The sequence below is a fragment of the Zophobas morio genome, unplaced genomic scaffold (genome assembly GCF_036711695.1).
Source record: "Zophobas morio isolate AGI-343-1 ecotype UQ-CSIRO unplaced genomic scaffold, CSIRO_AGI_Zmor_V1 ptg000012l, whole genome shotgun sequence".
In the NCBI taxonomy this organism is placed as follows: Eukaryota; Metazoa; Arthropoda; class Insecta; order Coleoptera; family Tenebrionidae; genus Zophobas; species Zophobas morio.
This window is the reverse complement of record NW_026972117.1, coordinates 28504372-28518071: the sequence shown is the minus strand read 5'-3', so window position 1 is coordinate 28518071 and position 13700 is coordinate 28504372. Positions and strand designations below refer to the sequence as shown.

Genomic DNA, 13700 nt, shown 5'->3' with positions numbered 1-13700 from the left:
AGTTAGAGATGAGTGTCAGCTGTCATAACGAGGTAGCATGGGTGTTTTACAAGTTGCATATCTTTTAAAATAGAAATTTTCTTGAGGTGTGGTAGAGCCTTATTGTACTATGAACTTTTACTGAATTATTTTGATTTTTGAATTTCTTTTGTTAACACATAAAAGTTAAAAAATCACAATTTAATGCATAGTCTTTATTTTTCGCCTGAAGGAGTTTGTTTTAATAACCGAAACGTCACAAAAATAGTATTGTTTATTCGCTGATTTTCCTACCGTCAAGGAACTATTGAATATTCATTGCTGTAAGTAGTCTGGTCGTGTAAAATTTTCATATCACTCCTTCGTACATAAAAACATTGTTTACGCGGGTTTAAACAATTTACAGCTTTCATAAAAAAATGTAATCTTCTAGTACGTCAAAACGAATTTTTCAAAAGATTTAATTAATATTTTTTTGCCAGTGTTTTCCTGGGGATTTTAAGCTGATACACGAGTTTATATTTTAAAAAGTACGTTGGAATACTCCTTTATTTTTGTACTAACAAGCACTGGAAATTTTGAAATGATTTTAAATTGAAGTAATTATAAGAAAAATGACAGTTTGACTCTTGAAGTACTTGCTTAGAAACTCTAATTAGGCAGGTAAAGCATTTTTTCACACTTTGGATTAGTGTGTTAAACGAATCCGTTCTGTAGCACTTATGATTTTATTTTCCATATCTTTTGCCCTCTTTACTGAGGTCTTATTATAATACTTACTTACTACATATTTCATGTAACTTCACCATAGGTAATAATTACATTTGTTGCAACTGACCGTGAAAACGTTAAAAAATCGTTACTCTTTTATCAAAGTGAACAATAGTTACCATTATGCATAAAATACATTCCTCGACGGATCGCTTTCAAGTATTTTTCCAGTAATTGTAGTAAATGTGCTACATACAATTTATAAATGTAAAATAAAAATTATTTTATCCATTTTAAGACAATATTCGTTCGTCAAAAGAATCTCAGAGTGAACTAATGCGTTACCGCCATTTCTGATAAACAGGGACTGTTAAAATTTTGGTCTAGAAATAAAGTCATTAGCGTTTAACTTTTCACTCGTCGGGATATATGGATGAGAGAATCTGCTGTCCAATGACTTATTTCTACTTCTTTAGCAATATGGCGTCTAGGAAATGACGCCATATTGCTAAAGATTAATTATTAAGAGCAGTCGCTAGTTCTAGTTCTCCTATGATCATGAACGCATTTTTTATATCTTTGTTATTAAAAGCGACATTGATTTGAAATTTAAGATGTATGTTACCCACAACACATTTGTAGTTATTTCTTCCTTCAACAGTTTATTAAAAGTCGTTCTCACCATATTTCAAATAATGTGATGTTTTTAATGGGGCAGATGTTTTCATCATACAGCACTTTATAAAAAAGAAACAGAAATAGTTCTAAATCCATAAAATAAATTTTACTACTTTTATAGCAACGGTGAAAATCCACTTTGAAATTTTTATAATTAAAAGATTTATGCAGCATAAAATGATTACGTTACTTTAAATACGATAATGAGCGATCTTTGAAAGAAAAACTTCAAACATACTGTCGACATCATCTAATCTAAATTTCAAATCACCATCTCTTTGTTTTAAAGACAAAGATATTAATTACATTTCTTAATGCTTTGGTAATCCCACAAGAGCTATAGGTAGCGACTCCTCTGTGCTTACAAAACTTGATGTCGCCCCTTTTCTGTCTCTTGATCCCGTTTCGCGCAGCCTTTTAACTACAGGCGCAATGCTTTCTTGGTGTAGCAACGACGAAGAAGGAATGTCGACATAATTTGCAGTCGTATGTTCTGACATCTTTTTAATTACAAGCTAAAATTTAACAGCAAAAGTGTTGGTGTGATCCTATGATTTTTTGGTAACTAAGATAAAATGCAATGAGTTAGAAGCACATTTTATCATATCACATAACTTTTAAATTCATGTTGTATCTACCAGAACAGCGCAGGTAGGTAGAAAAACCTAACTTCACCGTTTTATCGTCTACACGATAATGTTAAAGTACACCCTCAATTTCAAAATACTGGATAGTTTCTGAGATTATCTGTTCAAGAAAATCGTTAACAAACGACAGACAGAAGAATACATGGAAAATTAGTCTGCTGCAATACTTTTCTGCTATTATTGTTCAAAAAGAAACATTATTTTATTTACTATTTTATCCTATAGTTTTCTGTGTACAAATCCACATATGCTAGACCATTGTAGGTACATGTGGGACTGCAATTTTGTTTGGTTGAATCAAATAATGGGTTTTTATAAACCTTGGACTTGACTATTATTTATTGTCCCGAAACAACTAAAACACTGCTCGACAAAATTTTCGTAGCAACAACGTTCCTTGTGTATTGATGAAATGACTACTGCTGATTTTAAACCTGAGAACTGTTTGTCTGCATTATTGTACATTTATATATCAAATTATGTCATTTTAATAGGTAATTTGACAATACTGTTTCGAAAAGAATCCAGTAAACATCAAGTCATGTTTTCATAATTCCGGTTTCTGTGAGTGTTTGAAATATATTGCTAGATCAACTTTGTTATTAAAAAATTATACAAACAGCTACTTTCAATGTAAAAAAAATATTTTAAATGTGCCGACTAGTGTAATTCTGTGCAACTTCTGAATGATTCGATTAACATTAAATGGTTCTTTCAAGGACACGAAACACAGTAGTAGTTCATGTTGGTGGTACAAGAAATGACAGTTTTCGTTATATAAGGCGGAGACGACCGAATCGGGGTGTGGCAAAGAATATTTTTTTAACTGGCTACGATTTTTTACTCTGTAATGTAAATCACCTGTGTATAAGTTTGCAGATGATTCAATTTTTCGGAACTGGTGTACTACACTTACGTTTAAATAATTCAGTTCACCACAGAATGAAAATGGACCAGTGAATGGATGAAGTCTCTCAACGTTTTTAAAGATTAGATGTTCCAAGGAGAATGCTTCTAACGTTGTTTTAGCGAACAAGGTCGACTAAGATAGATCGTAGTCGAAAAATAACATGCGTGGCCCACAACAGCCTGTGTTATTAAATATGGCAGCCAATTACATCACTTCTTTTATCTGCTTCCTTTTTTCTTTGTTTATCGAATTTCCTTTATGCCGGGAATGTTTTCACACGATCTGTGCGCTCCTGCTAAGTTTATGAGTGACGCGTTTTGTGTAGAGATGCTTTAATACGACTCATTCTAATTATTTAAGCAATAATCTTACTTTAAACAACCAAAGGGAAATGAAACCGTTAACGACTATTCTTAAGCAACATTACATGATTCGCTTATTTACTACACCAAGAATCAAGGCTAGTTCACTCATTATCGAAACATAAGTGAAGCCTTGTCTCTTACTGGTTGTTTAAAAATATCAAGATAATCAAGTAATTTCCTCAAATGAAGATGTCGGTATTTTAGTTAATGTTTGCATCATCGCACACGCAAGAAGCAAAGACAGATACCGCGTCCCCAAAAAAGCTTCTAACATAATAATTTGTAATTTACATATGCACGTTAGAACTGCCGTTCATTATCTGTAGGCTACACAGATAATTTATTTTTGCTGTAATAAGAACAATGATTGGAGGACATGACTTTGAAGTGTGAGCAAAAAATGAACACGGCCATTCAACGAAGAACTAGGATTGCCAACGTGCCTATTACGCGTCTTTATTACACAACTGTAATTATAATTACTTGTTATTAGCGTTAATATACGTTGTCATTGGCGTATTTTCAAAGAAATTTTGTAATACCATATTTATCACTGTCTTTAAAGAACATTTAAATCACAATGTTCATGTCCAGAGTGACATTATTTCTTACGAATTTGCATCAACATGATGCTTACGGGTCAACAGTTCACTGTTGTTTTTCGAATATTTTATATATTTTTGTAAAACTGAATGGATGGTTAGCAAACAGTGTGAAATGTCAAGAGTTTGTTTATCGTGAACTCACGCAAAAATCTTCAAAAATTCTACACAAGAATAATGATTGGGAAATTCTTACCAAACAAAGAACTTATGTTTACAAATGATCAAACTTCACTTTGCTGATCTGTTTTTTTTTTCAATAGTTCAAAAAATGTAAAATAATTACGTAAAAAAAAATTGTAACTCATACAACAATAAACACTTTAAAGCTGATTTTATACACACTACAATTTAGCAGATCCAGAGTTTTATACCGTTAAATTTTCATTCACACACAATGTAGTCCACTTGTTTCATAGAAAATTACCTGTGGTAAAGTTTGTCTAGAATTATAAGAATTTTATGGACTCCCAAAGTTAATTCGTTTTACAGCCCTGGTGTCAATTTTATTGTACAGCTAAAGAGCGTGGCAAACTCAGGTACAGAAAACATCGGCTTTCTCCTGACACGGTCTTTACCTGTACAATAGAATTAACGACAGGGATGTAAAACCAATTAACGTTGGGAGTCCATAAAATTCTTATAATTCTGGACAAACTTTACTAAAATATCTGAATACTCGTGGCAGAACACAAAAATATATGTTCCACTACTGTTCTAACAAGTTACATGTCAAATATGTAAAATACCTCATATACACTGACCGGCAAAAAAAACCGGCCACAATTAACATTTTAAAGCTGATTTTATCCACACTACAATTTAGCAGATTCAGAGTTTTATACCGTTAAATTTTCATACACAGACAATGTAGTCCACTTGTTTCATAGAAAATTACCTGTGGTACTAAAATATCTGAATACTCTTGGCAGAACACAAAAATATATATTACAAGTTACATGTCAAATATGTAAAATACCTCATATACACTGACCGGCAAAAAAAACCGGCCACCCTGAAAAATTTCGCAAAACCACTTTAAAAATTATTAATTTAACTAGTGATCGTTATTTTATTAAAGAACCATTCACTATTGACACATGATCTACAAATTAGCAAAAAAAAAAGAAGACAAATAAACGCAGAATTAAATTTAAATTAACAAAATAACAGAAACAGACCAAGTACGATATTTTCTTAATTAAAACAATAAAGGAGGCTGTTGTTGTAAATAGTGTTTTTCATCATTTGATTATAAGCTTAGCAGTTAATAAACGTTTTCACGCGAAAACAATGCCGTTAACTCTTACAGACGTCTCTCAAATTGTCGCTGTTTCTGCTATTTTGTTAAATTAAATTAAATTCTGCCTTTATTTGTTGTTTTTTTTGCTAATTTATACATCGTGTGTCAATAGTGAATAGTTCATTAATAAAATGACGATCACTAGTTAAATTAATCATTTTGAAAGTTTGGTTTTGCGAAATTTTTCAGGGTGGCCGGTTTTTTTGCCGGTCAGTGTGTATTTTTACATTTTTAAATTCTTTCTAGCTTAAGAAAAAATGCTGTAGAACAAGGTCGTCTGCGATATTTGCACTTTTATTTAGAACAACGATCATATTTAAAAATGTATGATTTTATTATTAGGAAACCTGTAGTTTCGCAGAAAGTTTTTACTTGCCTTGACTTTAGAAAAAGACATACAATTATAACCCCGTTTATATCGAATGATTTCATAAAGCTTTCATATCTTCTTTTGAATAAGTTTTCTTCTAATATCGATCAATCTTATTAGGTTTATAATGATAACTAATACATAAAATTTAATACTTTTTAAAATATATTAATTTTATCCTGATAGTAACAAAATCTATTAACAACTAAATATTACAATAAAACAACTGGATATCAATAGAAAGCTTCTTTGAAGAAAAATTTTAAACAATACCGAAACACGAAAGCTCCATTTAAAAATATTTTACACACATTTTCTACTGTTTTAAAGCCAAGTGAAGTTTATTATTTTTATTAATTTATTTATGAACAGGTGATTAAATGTTTGTTACTAGAATATTTATAGCAGTTTACACAACAGGGAATTTCATGTAATTAACCACATTATTAAATGTAAATTTTTCTACTAGAGTTTTTTACGTTTTTATTGCACATTAATTTCTAAATTAAACAAGAGTTTGCTAACATTTTGTTTATAAAAAGTAAAATTATTTCAAACACACCTTCGACGTAAAAAACTTTTCATTTAGCCCGACTTCTTTTTCACAAAACATTTTCATTTTGTTACATTTTTATATCGCATATGGGAAGAAATAACGTAAAATTGAACACGAGATTTATTAAGGACGGTTTAAAGCGAGCGAACAATTGAAATTTCAGGTTTACATAAGGATTTTCAGAGTAATTTATTTAACAGTCTAGCACAAAAATTTATTTATTATCTTAATTTTTTTTGTGTTTTAAATGAGATGGAAAACTGAATTATTCAAGATTTTAAGAGTGTTAATAAAGGAGAATCGCGTTGACACTGTTTGCAAAGGATTTAAAGCGCTTTTTAAGTAATTTACCTTTAAATATTTGAAGAAACTTTGAATTCACCTTATAATTAACATCTTATTTTTATTACACCGATGTGGCTGTACGTAAAGAAACTTACCAAGGATTTATTTTATGTAATTTTTTTCATACGAGGATGAGTCAGGATATTACCAAGACAGATTGTCGTGGCCACACATTAACTGTCCCGGATGCGCTTTAACATTTCGAACATTTTTATTAACTCTACTAGTGCTTGTAAAATTAGAAAGTGGTGACTCTTATTTATAGTTTTCAAATGCTGATGCAAAGTTTGGTAGATGTCGTAGTTGTAAAAATCATCCAATTGTTAATTTAAACGACCTTCAGGTTTGTTATCCTACATTTTAAAACAATTGCTCAGGTATGCATCCCTGGCTAGATAAGGTGATCTTCACAAATATAAACGCGATTTCTGAAGTTTTGGCAATTTGTACTCGTAATAAATAAGTAGTTGTTACTTATGTAAATAAGTACCATACGAGTTTTTTTATCAACACGCAATCTAATGTATAAAACGCAGCTAATTTGTCGTATATTCTTTTTCGATTCGTCATCACTTTCACTATTTTACATATAGGGAAATATGAATTTTTTTGGTTATTTGGTCAACATCCGGTATTGACAAATTGGGATTTACAACCAATGTATATTTATTAAGAAACAGTTCATTCAAACAATTTAGTGAGACAGCTAACCGCAGTTAAAAAAATCATACCTAAATTTTCCTTAAAATGTAAAAAAGCCTTCAATTCTAAATAAGTATTGAAACACGGAGGTGCCTCCATGAAAAGTGGGAGTTAATTTGCAGGAAAATACATGTTTTTAGGTCATCAACGTATATACATTTTATCATTTTACAACATATTAAAATGAAATAATTTCGTTGGAGAATATATGAATGAAATTGTTACGAATGATTTATTATCAGTTTAAAAATATTTATATATTATTTAAATACGCATTATTTATTCAAGAAGGTTTCCATAAAATTATATTTGCAAATCTGTTTATTTAAAAAAATAATAATACAGTGGAAATGTTCTTTTTGTTCTCGGCTTAGGTGAAATCAACTTTATTATCTGGAAGTAAGTTTAGGACACAATTCACGAAAATTCTTTTAATACATTACGTAATTAATTTTGGAATACTGTAACGATTGTTGGAAAAAAAAATTTCCGGTCATTATATATTTTTTCGAATATTATTCAGGTTTGAGAAATATAATATACACATTTTTATGCCATTATGTTTAAAAAGAAAAAAAAAGTTCTAAAATATAAAACTCGCACTTTTCGATGTGAAATTTAGTATCAGAGGCAGTAAGAAACATTTTAGTATTGATTCTGTAAATTTCTAATCTAGGTAGGCTGGTAGTTTACAAACGTACGTGCATGAGGGGTGCATACAGCTTACATCTGTCAATGTCAAGTTAAATGCAGAACAGTAATATCTAACCAAAAAAAGTGAACACGTTCAAAGTTGCTGTTATCATCGACTAGACCTTCATTCCAAAGCCACCATAGATTCGAAATTTAAAGAGCACTTTTGTTACATTCTCGGTCCGAACTACACGCAAACATTCATCTTTTGCTTGCTTTTTCGACAATGGCGGTTCCCCCAAACGTAGAGCGTCTATCACTGGCAAGCTTTGTAAGTGTTAGTGCGTTATTAAGTGGCACGAAATATATATTCTATGAAAAAGTGAAACAAACAACCAATCGTTAATTCGTTGCAGATGCAATTTCTACATACGACATGTGGTATAAAATATTTATACTTAAAAGATAATATCATCAAAAATATTATTTGTAAAATTATCTGCTAGCTATAAATAACGGGATGTTGTTTAGAAATCAAAAATGTATATTGCTCATCGTTTGTTACAAAATTGAAGTAGACCAAAAAAGTTGCTTTGAAAATATTGTGGCTAAAAAGTTGTTTGTTATATCATTTGATTTTCGGAATTTACTACATCACTGTAAAAACCTGTACGCCACAAAGATAAACAAATAACGTAAACTCATTAAACCTTACTACTACCTTTTCTAGCACATTATATAATTATCAACACTATAACTTGAACAAAACAATTTATAGATTTTCTTGTGTATGTGGCTCTTCATAACGAGACTACACCGTGAGTGAAATGTGGTGATTCAGATCTAATTATTATTTTAATACACATTAAGACTTTGATGTGAAGTGATGTATTTATGTATGGATACGATATTCCTTTTGTTTGTAAATACAATGTATTGTGGTCTAGGGCGTTGATTGTTGCATAATGCAGGAATGTATATGCAGATTTAACCTTTAGCGCCGGTTACAAGATCTGTTATTACAGTTGTTTAGTCATGGCCACCCATAATGAATTGATTACTGGGTAGTACACCATGGCAAGTAAGCTTCTATGCATGCAGTCACGGAGGGTTTTTACCCCACAGTTATACAAGTTATTATTACATTACACGTGGAAGTATACATAACGACAACACAGAATGTTAATGTACACATTGGTACTTCACTGGGTCATTCATTGTTTTTAAAGTTTCTTTATAACTATCATACAACAGCCAGCAAATCTCTAGTTTTGACTGTTCTATTATGATTTATGAAATATTGTATTGATTTATTCATTTACAACAACTTAAAATTTTGGTTTTGTTTGAATTGTCTCCACACAAAAGTTTACTCATTTTGTTTTGTTGACAATATCGGTATTATCAATATAAAATGAATCAGATGTTACTTCATTAATAATAAACTAAATTCTACACTACCAACGCATGTTGTTAACCCAAATAATGGCTCATAAATTATAAAACTCTGAAATATTAAAACTCAATCAATAATAGTTCGATTTATCTCTGAATTATTTGTAACGTAATTGTTAAAAAACACTACGATAAAAATTTGTCTCAAGGTTATATAAAATAAAATATAGATTCTGGATAAAAAATCAATATGTGAATTATTAATCCGATTTAATACGTTTAGTTCTTATTAATAGAAATTTAACATCAGAACATTGGTTAAACTTCCAGAAACGATTTTGACTTGACTTTCATCTTCCCCTTTTATACTTCATAGAACACGAAAATGGAACTTTCACGTTTTCTCTGACTATCAATCGTATGTTTAATTCTTGGTGTTTTTATCAGATAAATAAGACTCCTTATATTTATAGGAGTATCAGTTGCTAAATATTATTTGTTCTATTTTACAACAAAAAGTCTATAAACTGGTAGAATGGGATCCAAATTAAACATATTTATTCATATTTGTTATATAGTGTAGACTGTTATATAAAGCTGTTTACAATAACTGAAAATTTTTAATGGTTGCAGTAACAATTTTTTTTCTAATATTTCTTTATACTAAAATAGTATTATTCTAAATTTCATTTTTACAAAGAGAATATTAGATTGTGGCCTTGAGATGCGAGTATGCACAATAGAAATTGGGTCTAATGGGACGATGAAACTACAAATAAATAAATAAGATAACGATTTAAATCGTTATTACATATTTTTTACAACGAAATGATTTTATATTAAACGTACATAAAACATGTTACTATTGATGCAGTACTATTATGAAACGCCTATTTTTACGTCACTGCTGTTGGCATTCTGCAATAAGTTATGATGTTATCGCGAATTATTAATATTCTGACGTCATGGACTGAAATACTGTCACACTGAGTGGTGAGAAATTATCGGCGTTGATACCGAAATCGTGTTTCCAATATTCCGACATACTATTTTTGCTTTTATTTTCGATGATTCCATGTTATTGAAAGTTGATTATTGTGCACAAGCATTTTTTTCATTTACACAATTTTTTGATGTTGAAGTCATTTATTATACACCACATTCTCAGAAACACTGCAGTAACAGTCATATCTAAATATGGTAAAATAAAAAATTGTGAAATAGCATTCGTGGTCATTTATTTAAATACACTTTATAAATACTTAAAACGTATTATATGTTGAGTCGAAAATGTATATATCTGCATATTCTGTGTACAGTTATAAAAGTTATTCCTGCTACAAATGCCAAAATGGAGATTTAACATGACGAACGTGAATACAATGCGAGAACGAAGGTGAAGGTTTGCACGAAAGTGAATCATGCTACATTATTTTTCTGCTCCCTTTTATAACGTCATGCTTCTGAGAAAACATATTGGCACCTACTAGTTTTGTCACTGAACTTCAAACATTTACAAGCGAAACGTAACCGTCACATTTTTAGTTTTACGTTTATTTTTTTCAATTTTTAAATCGTAATTAATTTTGAAAGGTTAGTTTATTTATATCTAAACTACTATAGTACGTTTGGTTTTATACTTTAACCTTTCGTTTTTGTGAAATATACCATGTTGAAATAAAAACAATGTGGTTGCTTATTTTTTAACTTCTATCAATAAATCGGCAACTACTTCTAAACATAATGTGTTCGTGATGACAATAAATTTAAAACTGTGATTCGGTAAAATAACCGCCGCTTTTAACAACTGGTAAGCGGGCGAAGACACAAGTGAAGGGCATGCCGCCATATGCAAAAGGCCAAACATCTGTTTGTAGTAGCATCAACATTTATGACTAAATGCCCTAGTCATTGAGGTTTGTAAAAACTTCATTGTTTTTTTATAGGCTTCACTTTTATTTCTGTAAAAATACTTTAATAGTCTAAATGTGAATTTTCACGTATCCTCACAATACTAAAATGTCGGCTTTCCGCATTCCATCAATCTGTTGGTGATTTTATTAAACAGATATTCTCTTAATGAATGAATTGATTGCTATAAACTTTTGTGTTTTTAAGACCATCGTGCAGACGGTAAAACGCTAGCCAAAATTTGCGTTTATTCTCACAAAAAATTGATGACTGATGACGTCATTTCAGAATTTTGCTAAGTAAATTTCATTCGACGCTTACATTGTAATTCTTCATCTGTCACATTTTTAACCTTATCTATAAGGTATTGGTGACTTTCCCGCCGCGGTTAGTTTATCCTATGTGGCAGGTTGTCATTGCCGATACCCAGGTGATAAGAAGAAGTTCCATGAGTTTCATAGATGTGCTTTGTAAAAATTGTTTCTTAGTTTTGTAAAAAAAAATAAGTATTTTTTCAACTAACTGTTTTATTTTTTATAAGATAAACCGATTGATAGAAAATTTAAGAGCAATAAATACATGCGTAATTGTGTGAGTACTGATTTATTTTAATGTTACACCCACGTAATCTAGTACAGGCAATTAACCCTTCAAATTATATACAAATTGAGATCGTTCGGGGAACTGTCCCTAAGCCCTCCAAATCGTTTGCGTGCAACTGTCCAGTAGGATTAGGATAATTTGAAGATTTTTCTGACCGTGGCGCGCAACTGACTCGTGCTCTATCTATACGGACCATTGTAAAAAAATAAAATTTATACAATGAAATTTGAAAATTCCCCCTTACAAAGTTGAGGATGTCATTTCAAAAATTTATAAAGAAAATCTTATTTGAAAGATACAGTTACATGTGTACACATATTTCTATATTTCACATAAATAATGGAATTAGCCAAATACACTGACGTCATCCGAGGTCATCAAAATGGCAGCGTTTGACAAATAGCCGGTTTTCTCATAAGAGTCAATGCTAATATTTTCGGAATTCATTTAAATCTGAGAGTGTGTCAACTGTGTTTTTGTAGTTTGGTAAGTTTGTTACAGTTTCTCGACTGTGTAGATATCTGTAAAACGCACCATAACGTTTGAATATCCGTAAAAAATAATGTTTTCCAATGTGATGTAAGGTTAACTTCGCTGCATCTTATATTATTTGTTTTGCAAATTAATTCTGTGTTAATGTACATCAATGTTTTTTAAATACACTAGCATCTTAATATTAGGTATAATATTTTGTATTTTAGGAGAAAATGCCTAAATTTTGTGCTGTTGTGGATTGCGCGAATCGAAGCACCAGAAATGCGGACAAATTTTATTTTCCTTTCCCAGCAACTAGCAACAATAAAGGTAAATATATACAGGATGGGGAAAAAGGCGGAAGCTTTGGTTAAAAGCCTTGAAACGAGTGGATTTAACGAAGCCAAAGTAAAGTATTCCTATATTTGTTCGGATCATTTTATTTTAGGTACAGTAACTACCTATTAGATTTACAGCTTCTAATAAATTACTACATTGGTACTCTTTTAGGTAAACCTGCAGATTTGTCGGATGTGGACCACCCTGATTATGTTCCATCACAAAATTTAGGATATCAAAATAAATCCACTCATAATACTTGTAATGTTGAAAGACACAGTCGTTTAAAAAAAAGAAAACTGAATAAATGCCTCTAGACTTTTGAATGCACGAATTTCATTGTGGGTTATTTTACTTATTCCAAAAATAAAAAAGTTTAGAATGGTATTCATTGTTATGGAAGGGATATCGTCTAAACACAAATTAAAATCACTTGCACTCATTATATAAGGATCTACGCCGTTTAAATTGTTTAACTTTTGTACATATCTGTTTTTCTCTTTGAGGGAAAGACACCGCGCATAATCACTTAAATTATTCATGATTTAAAAACAAATCACACACCTTCAATTAAACCCGTCACATTAACCTCAAACGAAAATATTAATTTCCGATTTACCGCTTAAAACACACGGATGTATTTTGGGTGACGAGGAATTCAGACCAAAACAGCGTTCTGTATTTTTATTTTTATTATGTATTTTTAAACTCAAATCGCCAAAAAAAGCACCCTGATACACAGAAAAGATATGAAAGAAGCTATTCACGTGTTTATTTTCTAGATAAATACCCAAATTTTTAAATAAAATACGAAAATGTTAACATTGTCACTTATGGAGTTTCACGGCGCTTGTCAAACGCTGAGTTCCCGCCACAGCGTGACGTCACGTGTTATTGGCTAATTAAATTCCTTTAAACCGGATATTAAAGTTTTCTACTCTGGAAAAGTTGAACACATTTGAAACATGTATTACAACAAATATACTTTATTCTTACTAGAGATGTACCGACTGCAGTCGGCCGACTAGTCGGCTTTGTCAAAACCGGTTAAAATTAGTTTAATCGACCGAAAATTGGTGTCAAAGTGTAGATAATCTTCCGCTAGTTACGATTCTGAAATCGCCGTCACGATATATGGTCCAATAAACACTCAGAGCGAATTCAAAATTTCCAAAAA

At 30.8% G+C, this 13700-nt stretch overlaps 1 long non-coding RNA gene across 1 annotated transcript; it reads left to right on the top strand.

Moving 5' to 3' along the window:
- The first annotated feature begins 11625 nt into the window (after positions 1-11625).
- LOC135128148 (uncharacterized) lies at positions 11626-12834 on the top strand. Its single transcript, XR_010280347.1, has 3 exons — positions 11626-12196; positions 12412-12632; positions 12695-12834. It is a non-coding gene; the product is annotated as an uncharacterized LOC135128148 (long non-coding RNA).
- The last annotated feature ends 866 nt before the right edge of the window (positions 12835-13700 follow it).